Source organism: Sinocyclocheilus grahami, unplaced genomic scaffold (genome assembly GCF_001515645.1).
Source record: "Sinocyclocheilus grahami isolate Dianchi unplaced genomic scaffold, SAMN03320097.WGS_v1.1 scaffold1288.1, whole genome shotgun sequence".
Taxonomy (NCBI): Eukaryota; Metazoa; Chordata; class Actinopteri; order Cypriniformes; family Cyprinidae; genus Sinocyclocheilus; species Sinocyclocheilus grahami.
In genome coordinates this window covers 265,315-275,349 of record NW_015506467.1, presented here as the reverse complement: position 1 = coordinate 275,349, position 10,035 = coordinate 265,315, and the positions used below count along the sequence as shown (strand labels likewise).

The 10,035-nt window shown below is 34.4% G+C and overlaps 1 long non-coding RNA gene across 1 annotated transcript in view; it reads left to right on the top strand.

Annotated features, from left to right (window-relative positions):
• The first annotated feature begins 1,431 nt into the window (after positions 1-1,431).
• LOC107568875 (uncharacterized) overlaps positions 1,432-10,035 on the top strand; it is a 13,689-nt gene continuing 5,085 nt past the window's right edge. The window contains exons 1-2 of the long non-coding RNA XR_001606823.1: positions 1,432-1,525; positions 8,922-8,923. This is a non-coding gene — a long non-coding RNA (uncharacterized lncRNA). The remainder of the gene's footprint in view (positions 1,526-8,921; positions 8,924-10,035) is intronic.

Genomic DNA, 10,035 nt, shown 5'->3' with positions numbered 1-10,035 from the left:
GTTTGCAGGATGCAGCTGTCATGTACAATGTTTAAATTTTTTGTATTCTCACTCACTATGGGGTGATTTTACAGTTTATTAGGGTTCATTTGCGAAATTAATTCACTCGTTCTGTACAAAAAAACGAGGGTTTTTTTGGATCATGGCAAAACGAAACTGTTCACTGAGAGAGTCATCTTATGTTAGTCATCTTATCTAAAAATTAATGCCATTATGAGAACACGATTGCCTTATGTTATCTCGGGCCAGAGAAGAAAAGACTATAAGAGGGGTTCCCCAAGGATGGAGATGCATGTCCCGGTAATGCCGTATCCCAGAGGACATCATTAGCATTATCTGGTCTGTGTATCCTGGAAGGAGAAGCTCAGCGTTTCTTATTTAAATCATACTCGAGTCTCTCTGTTGAAGTTTGCTGGAGGAGTTGAGGGTTTTTCAGGCTCATTCGTATTCATATGTAAGTGCACACATGCATTTTCATGTTTGGATAGACAGAGAAACATAGAGTTAGACTGTCATTTATCTGTGGCAGATTAATTTAATTTAAATTTGATATTATATTTTTGTTTTAATAATAATAATATTTAATAAATATATATAGAAAATATTGACTTAAATGGCAGATTTATTCATAAATTAATTACAGATGTGGTAAAGGTCACTGTATTTTATTTGTGCAAATACATTAACTGTTATGGTGTTAAACATTATTCATTTAATATTAAATCTATAAATTATATTGTATAAGTTAAAAATAAATCAATTTTAACAGCAGATGTATTTATAAATAAAATACAGTTGTGATAAAAAATATTTTTTTATGTTGATAAATGCATTAACTGTTATGGTGTTCAACATTTCTCATGTAAATATATAAATATGTTAAAAATGTAATTGCAATTCTCTAAAATTAGTAAATAGATGAAATTAAATAAGAATTTTGATCCTCATAGGATGTGTATATCTCTGAAGTTGTTTATTTGTTTATTTATCGTCTATTTAACCTCTTAATTGTCATCCACATTTTTGAAAATTCACGAGAAAGTGCACTATACAAACTTAAGTTATTATGGAGAAAATAGCAGAGTATTACAGAAGTGAAATCATTTAATAAATTGAAAGTATTAAAAAAGTATAGAAGTTTACATTTACTGTAAAGAAAATGTATTGTACTATTTTTATTTTATTTGATATAAAATAAATATTTAAAAAAAAGTTAAAAATACAACATTTCAATAAAATTAAAGCCAACTGTCTACATAAGTTGTGTTCCAAATTTGAAGTTGATATAAAAAAAAAAGAGGTTCATATACAATTTTGTTTAGGCGTTATACCAAAAAAAGCCACCGGGTGCCACCCAAACTCTTTTTTATGCATTGCTGTTACAAATCTATAAATTTCTCTCTCAATATTACGTCTATCTCAAAATAACCACCACATATGGAATCTTGAGACTCAGACCTTTCCGACGATATGTATTTTGTCAAGATTATAAAAGTTTTGTTTCTAAAAGACCATAATACATGTTGTAATATGACACCTCCGCTAAGGGGGAGGAGACTGCTAAAAGATTTTGAAGTACCATTTCTATGGTAACGCAATGTCCGATTTCAAAATGTATGTGTGCCTGCCTGAACCACAGTTTATGTACAAATAACAACACTACTAATGAGATCACGTTGATCTGCCATAGCTGCGTCTGCAGGACTGACACACTGAGCTGGCGTTATGTGTTCAGTGTGATCCGGCTCATCTTTTCTGACAGCTCGACTTGCGAGAAGAAAAGACTATAAGAGGGGTTCCCCAAGGATGGAGATGCATGTCCCGGTAATGCCGTATCCCAGAGGACATCATTAGCATTATCTGGGCTGTGTATCCTGGAAGGAGAAGCTCAGCGTTTCTTATTTAAATCATACTCGAGTCTCTCTGTTGAAGTTTGCTGGAGGAGTTGAGGGTTTTTCAGGCTCATTCGTATTCATATGTAAGTGCACACATGCATTTTCATGTTTGGATAGACAGAGAAACATAGAGTTAGACTGTCATTTATCTGTGGCAGATTAATTTAATTTAAATTTGATATTATATTTTTGTTTTAATAATAATAATATTTAATAAATATATATATAGAAAATATTGACTTAAATGGCAGATTTATTCATAAATTAATTACAGATGTGGTAAAGGTCACTGTATTTTATTTGTGCAAATACATTAACTGTTATGGTGTTAAACATTATTCATTTAATATTAAATCTATAAATTATATTGTATAAGTTAAAAATAAATCAATTTTAACAGCAGATGTATTTATAAATAAAATACAGTTGTGATAAAAAATATTTTTTTATGTTGATAAATGCATTAACTGTTATGGTGTTCAACATTTCTCATGTAAATATATAAATATGTTAAAAATGTAATTGCAATTCTCTAAAATTAGTAAATAGATGAAATTAAATAAGAATTTTGATCCTCAAAGGATGTGTATATCTCTGAAGTTGTTTATTTGTTTATTTATCGTCTATTTAACCTCTTAATTGTCATCCACATTTTTGAAAATTCACGAGAAAGTGCACTATACAAACTTAAGTTATTATGGAGAAAATAGCAGAGTATTACAGAAGTGAAATCATTTAATAAATTGAAAGTATTAAAAAAGTATAGAAGTTTACATTTACTGTAAAGAAAATGTATTGTACTATTTTTATTTTATTTGATATAAAATAAATATTTAAAAAAAAGTTAAAAATACAACATTTCAATAAAATTAAAGCCAACTGTCTACATAAGTTGTGTTCCAAATTTGAAGTTGATATAAAAAAAAAAGAGGTTCATATACAATTTTGTTTAGGCGTTATACCAAAAAAAGCCACCGGGTGCCACCCAAACTCTTTTTTATGCATTGCTGTTACAAATCTATAAATTTCTCTCTCAATATTACGTCTATCTCAAAATAACCACCACATATGGAATCTTGAGACTCAGACCTTTCCGACGATATGTATTTTGTCAAGGAGGTTCATATACAATTTTGCTTAGGCGTTATACCAAAAAAAAGCCGCCGGGTGCCACCCAAACTCTTTTTTATGCATTGCTGTTACAAATCTATCAATTTCTCTCTCAATATTATGTCTATCTCAAAATAACCACCACATATGGAATCTTGAGACTCAGACCTTTCCGACGATATGTATTTTGTCAAGATTATAAAAGTTTTGTTTCTAAAAGACCGTAATACATGTTGTAATATGACACCTCCGCTAAGGGGGAGGAGACTGCTAAAAGATTTTGAAGTACCATTTCTATGGTAACGCAATGTCCGATTTCAAAATGTATGTGTGCCTGCCTGAACCACAGTTTATGTACAAATAACAACACTACTAATGAGATCACGTTGATCTGCCATAGCTGCGTCTGCAGGACTGACACACTGAGCTGGCGTTATGTGTTCAGTGTGATCCGGCTCATCTTTTCTGACAGCTCGACTTGCATGCTGCTCCTGGACTGAGCTGGAGTCCGGCCGAGCCGCGATGGCTCTTACGCCCTCCTTTAATCTTCACACGCTTCACAGCACTTGGGCACTTTACGCCCCCTCAGCAGTGAGCGACCCAGACTCCTGCTGGACCCACACTGGCTTCTGTCAACATCCTTATTCACCGGAGCCTCGTCTATAGTTCAATCCAGATGCTAAAAAGCCTAAATGAACATTGGGACTACATATGGAGTGTTTGACTTATGCTTCATAAAGTATTTCAGGCCGAACCGTGTTTGTTGCACTGCTATACAGTGGCTGTTTTCTTGGATGCATTAATGCACTATTTTGTACTAATAATATGTGAAAAGCACAATGCACATAAAATGGGCTTGATTGTTCAAGTCAATAATACTGATTTGAATAGTGACCAATAGTGATGATTGATCACACGCAAATGATTTTTTTGAGCCGGTTCTTTAAATGAATCAGTCAAAACGACTCCTAAACTCAAACAATAGGGTTTAAATCAAGCTAATTAATTTTTTGCTGGCTCTGTCATTGGCATTTAGTGGGTTCTAAATAAACAACTGACTCATATTTTGTATTAAATGGTCTTTTAAAATATTAAAATACACTATAAAAATTGCATTATGGTATTTTCTGGAAAGTAAGTCACACCAAAAACAAATCACATTGTTGAGAGGAAAATAAAGACACTGCCATTTAAAAGTTTAAAGTTAGTAAGATCTTTTAAGATTTTTTAAGTTAATGTTTAAGTTAATGTTTTCATTCAGTAAGCATGCATTAAATTGATCAAAAGTGACTGTAAAGCCATTTATAATAAATAAGATTTCTCTTTCAAATAAATGCTGTTCTTTTGAACTTTCTATTCATCAGAAAATCCTAAAACATAAAATGTATCATAGTTTCCTCATGAAGCAGCACAACTGTTTTCAACATTGATAATAATCAGAAATGTTTCTTGAGCAGCAAATAAGTTAATGTTTTCATTCAGTAAGCATGCATTAAATTGATCAAAAGTGACTGTAAAGACATTTATAATAAATAAGATTTCTCTTTCAAATAAATGCTGTTCTTTTGAACTTTCTATTCATCAGAAAATCCTAAAACATAAAATGTATCATAGTTTCCTCATGAAGCAGCACAACTGTTTTCAACATTGATAATAATCAGAAATGTTTCTTGAGCAGCAAATCAGCATATTAGAATGATTTCTGAAGATCATGTGACACTGAAGACTGGAGTAATGATGCTGAAAATTCAGCTGCGCATCACAGGAATAAATTACAATAGAAAAGCAGCTATTTGAAAGTGTAAAAATATTTCACAATTTTACTGTTTTACTGTTTTTTTATCAAGTAAATGGTGAGCATAAGAGACTTCTTTCAAAAACATTTAAAAAAAATAGAACAGAATGAGAAACAAACAGAAGTAGAAACATTACAAACACTATAAATGCTTACTTTGAATAGGCCACTTAAAACACTACTCCCCTAAATCTCAATAGCTTAATTGCAGTAATGCTCCAAACTAATTAACTAGTTAATGGCTGTCAAAGCAATTTTTTTATTTGTAAACATATGTGTGCAGTGTGGGCTTGATGTAATGATTAAAACAGAGCAACTTACGTTCCAGAAAATCCAGTCATTTGTTTAGTATGTTGTTTTGAGCAATTACAGCATTTCTGTAAGAAACAATGGGACTAAAGCAAAATGAAGTGTCTTGAAGGGAACTGATGTGTTGTTGCCTCTGTTTTTACGTTCATACATAGAGTTCATTTTTAGATTAATTCATCGATATTCAGTTGATTTCCGTGGTCTGCTGATTGTCGTGTCATGGGTCTTTTAACCCTATAAAGCCTGACATATGATAGTTTATTATGACACATAATAGTCCATTTTTTTTAATGCAAACTTTTAGACCATATTTAAAAGAAATTTGCATATGTGTTTTTTTTTTGTTGAGTATCAAATTTGATACATCATGCTTTTATTGCTCATGTAGTATGATATTTTGAGAATATGGAGGAAAAAACAGTGTTTGCAAAAATATGCAATATGGTGCAGATATTTTTCTTTATATAGACAAAAGTAAGCAATTCTGATTAAGGAGATATAATAGACTGTATACATAAAATGATAGAAATATCAGTCATCAATCTATCTCCAATAATAGGTCTTGAGATGATATTTAAATGCTTAGTTTGATGATCAAAACATATAATGCAATGCAATACAATGATAATTGAGAGATGAACAAATAAATGCTCCTCAAAAGCCTGATGATCATATTTTAGACTGACTTTTCTGGATAATCAAGTAGGTCGCTTCAGTCCATTAAAATATAAGTTATTCTCTCATTTACTTTATAAAAATCAGTAAAGATTTACAGCAAAAACACATGTGAACCACGAGCTGAAGGTTGACGCTTGTACAATTATACTAAAAGAAAAAAGTCTGAACTATCAATCAGACGACAGACATTGTGTGTACAGGTTTTAACAGCAAAGTTTTTATCATTTTGTTATTTAAATGCCTTCAAAAATAGGCTTTATAGGGTTAAATGTGTTGTTAAGGTTATCATGGATCATCAACCTGCCCCAGTATCCTACTAAACTCCCACTTAGCCATAATTTCCACCGGTTTAAAGGCCATAACGTGTGTTTCATAATGAATGTGTTTATTTCCTTCTACATACAGCAACGGCGCTCAAAGATCCGCTCATAAAACATTCACAGCTGGTTTTGTTTTTGTTTTTTTGTTTTTTTTTCTCGCAGACAAGTCGGCTGTTTCTGTCCATATTTTCTTTGGGAAAAGCGAGCGTCTGTCTGGGAGCGAGCGAGAACTCTACTATTAACTCCACGTTTCAATTTGTTAGCGGTAAACACACCTTTGAATGCACGACTCGACGGCTCCTAGATAAACTCATTTGCATGAATTTGCTTTTCCCAGGCGAAGCCGCTCCGCAGTACGTTGAGTCGCCGTCGGGCCTTTCAGATCGCCTGCGTGCAGCAAAAAAGCTATCATTTTCCACCCGAAGGCATCAGCGTGTGCATGCCGGCGAATTCTCTGCGCTTTGGAACAGAACGTTCCCTCAGTGTTATTCAGCCTGCGTTTCAAAGACGCGGCCAATATGCTATCTTTTAGCAGGGAAAAAAAAGGACAACGGATATTATGCGTGGAAATATACAATGCTAATGTTATCTGCTGTGTATTTTTATCACGCTTTTGATACAGGCTGCCACGCAAGAGGATAATGAGATGAGGATCCGTGCTAGTGAATTTCAAGACAATCCAGATTTCTCTCCTCAGATCTATTATCATAATCTTCAAAGATGCTTGTCTAGTTCATTTTGCGCGTGACCCCGGCAAGTAGGTCGTTGAATTTCCCGAAATGACTACAAATAGGAGACTCATCATTAGGAGGCAGACGGAGAGTGGACTGCAAATGACTTGCGAATGAAAGAGGAGTGATGGTCCTTCATAAAGCTTTGATCAAATTCATATGAGGAACCTGCTGAGGGACCCCCCGATGTTCCATAATGCCTCACAACCACACCATAGTCCTCACCGTCAGCGGTTTTGGTTCTAATTGCCATCAGTGATGTTTTTGTATTATTATATACTATTATAGGTTTTATTAATGTTTTGAATTAGCTCTTATTTTTAGTTTTCATTTTAGTTTTAATTAGATTTTTAGTCATTTAGCTTTGTTTTTATTTAATTTTGAGTTTTTGTAATGTTAATTTTAGTTTAACCTTTATATATTTTTCCATAATATTTTCCATAATATTGTATGTTTGAAATATTTAGATTTTATTGTATTTTACAGTTTTGAGTTCAGGTTAGACTTCATTAAAGGGTTAGTTCACACAAAAATGAAAATTCTGTCATTAATTACTCACCCTCATGTCGTTCCAAACCCATAAGACCTTCATTCATCTTTGGAACACAAATTAAGATATTTTTGATGCATTACATCAAATATGTGTGCCTGCCTGAACCACAGTTTATGTACAAATAACAACACTACTAATGAGATCACGTTGATCTGCCATAGCTGCGTCTGCAGGACTGACACACTGAGCTGGCGTTATGTGTTCAGTGTGATCCGGCTCATCTTTTCTGACAGCTCGACTTGCATGCTGCTCCTGGACTGAGCTGGAGTCCGGCCGAGCCGCGATGGCTCTTACGCCCTCCTTTAATCTTCACACGCTTCACAGCACTTGGGCACTTTACGCCCCCTCAGCAGTGAGCGACCCAGACTCCTGCTGGACCCACACTGGCTTCTGTCAACATCCTTATTCACCGGAGCCTCGTCTATAGTTCAATCCAGATGCTAAAAAGCCTAAATGAACATTGGGACTACATATGGAGTGTTTGACTTATGCTTCATAAAGTATTTCAGGCCGAACCGTGTTTGTTGCACTGCTATACAGTGGCTGTTTTCTTGGATGCATTAATGCACTATTTTGTACTAATAATATGTGAAAAGCACAATGCACATAAAATGGGCTTGATTGTTCAAGTCAATAATACTGATTTGAATAGTGACCAATAGTGATGATTGATCACACGCAAATGATTTTTTTGAGCCGGTTCTTTAAATGAATCAGTCAAAACGACTCCTAAACTCAAACAATAGGGTTTAAATCAAGCTAATTAATTTTTTGCTGGCTCTGTCATTGGCATTTAGTGGGTTCTAAATAAACAACTGACTCATATTTTGTATTAAATGGTCTTTTAAAATATTAAAATACACTATAAAAATTGCATTATGGTATTTTCTGGAAAGTAAGTCACACCAAAAACAAATCACATTGTTGAGAGGAAAATAAAGACACTGCCATTTAAAAGTTTAAAGTTAGTAAGATCTTTTAAGATTTTTTAAGAATCTTTGGAACACAAATTAAGATATTTTTGATGCATTACATCAAAGACCCTCCATAGACAGCAAGGATCCTTACACGATCAAGACTCAGAAACATAGCAAGGAGATCGGTAAAATAATCCATGTGACATCATAAATTGATCAAAAGTGACTGTAAAGCCATTTATAATAAATAAGATTTCTCTTTCAAATAAATGCTGTTCTTTTGAACTTTCTATTCATCAGAAAATCCTAAAACATAAAATGTATCATAGTTTCCTCATGAAGCAGCACAACTGTTTTCAACATTGATAATAATCAGAAATGTTTCTTGAGCAGCAAATCAGCATATTAGAATGATTTCTGAAGATCATGTGACACTGAAGACTGGAGTAATGATGCTGAAAATTCAGCTGCGCATCACAGGAATAAATTACAATTTACTATACAGGTGCATCTCAATAAATTAGAATGTCGTGGAAAAGTTAATTTATTTCAGTATTTCAACTCAAATTGTGAAACTCGTGTATTAAATAAATTCCCTGCACACAGACTGAAGTAGTTTAAGTCTTTGGTTCTTTTAATTGTGATGATTTTGGCTCACATTTAACAAAAACCCACCAATTCTCTATCTCAACAAATTAGAATACTTCATAAGACCAATAAAAAAAAATTTTTTTGTGAATTGTTGGCCTTCTGAAAAGTATGTTCATTTACTGTACATGTACTCAATACTTGGTAGGGGCTCCTTTTGCTTTAATTACTGCCTCAATTCGGCGTGGCATGGAGGTGATCAGTTTGTGGCACTGCTGAGGTGGTATGGAAGCCCAGGTTTCTTTGACAGTGGCCTTCAGCTCATCTGCATTTTTTGGTCTCTTGTTTCTCATTTTCCTCTTGACAATACCCCATAGATTCTCTATGGGGTTCAGGTCTGGTGAGTTTGCTGGCCAGTCAAGCACACCAACACCATGGTCATTTAACCAACTTCTGGTGCTTTTGGCAGTGTGGGCAGGTGCCAAATCCTGCTGGAAAATGAAATCAGCATATTCAAAAAGCTGGTCAGCAGAAGGAAGCATGAAGTGCTCCAAAATGTCTTGGTAAACAGGTGCAGTGACGTTGGTTTTCAAAAAACACAATAGACCAACACCAGCAGATGACATTGCACCCCAAATCATCACAGACTGTGGAAACTTAACACTGGACTTCAAGCAACTTGGGCTATGAGCTTCTCCACCCTTCCTCCAGACTCTAGGACCTTGGTTTCCAAATGAAATACAAAACTTGCTCTCATCTGAAAAGAGGACTTTGGACCACTGGGCAACAGTCCAGTTCTTCTTCTCCTTAGCCCAGGTAAGACGCCTCTGACGTTGTCTGTGGTTCAGGAGTGGCTTAACAAGAGGAATACGACAACTGTAGCCAAATTCCTTGACACGTCTGTGTGTGGTGGCTCTTGATGCCTTGACCCCAGCCTCAGTCCATTCCTTGTGAAGTTCACTCAAATTCTTGAATCGATTTTGCTTGACAATCCTCATAAGGCTGCGGTTCTCTCAGTTGGTTCTCTCAGTGTATCTTTTTCTTCCATACTTTTTCCTTCCACTCAACTTTCTGTTAACATGCTTGGATACAGCACTCTGTGAACAGCCAGCTTCTTTGGCAATGAATGTCTGTGGCTT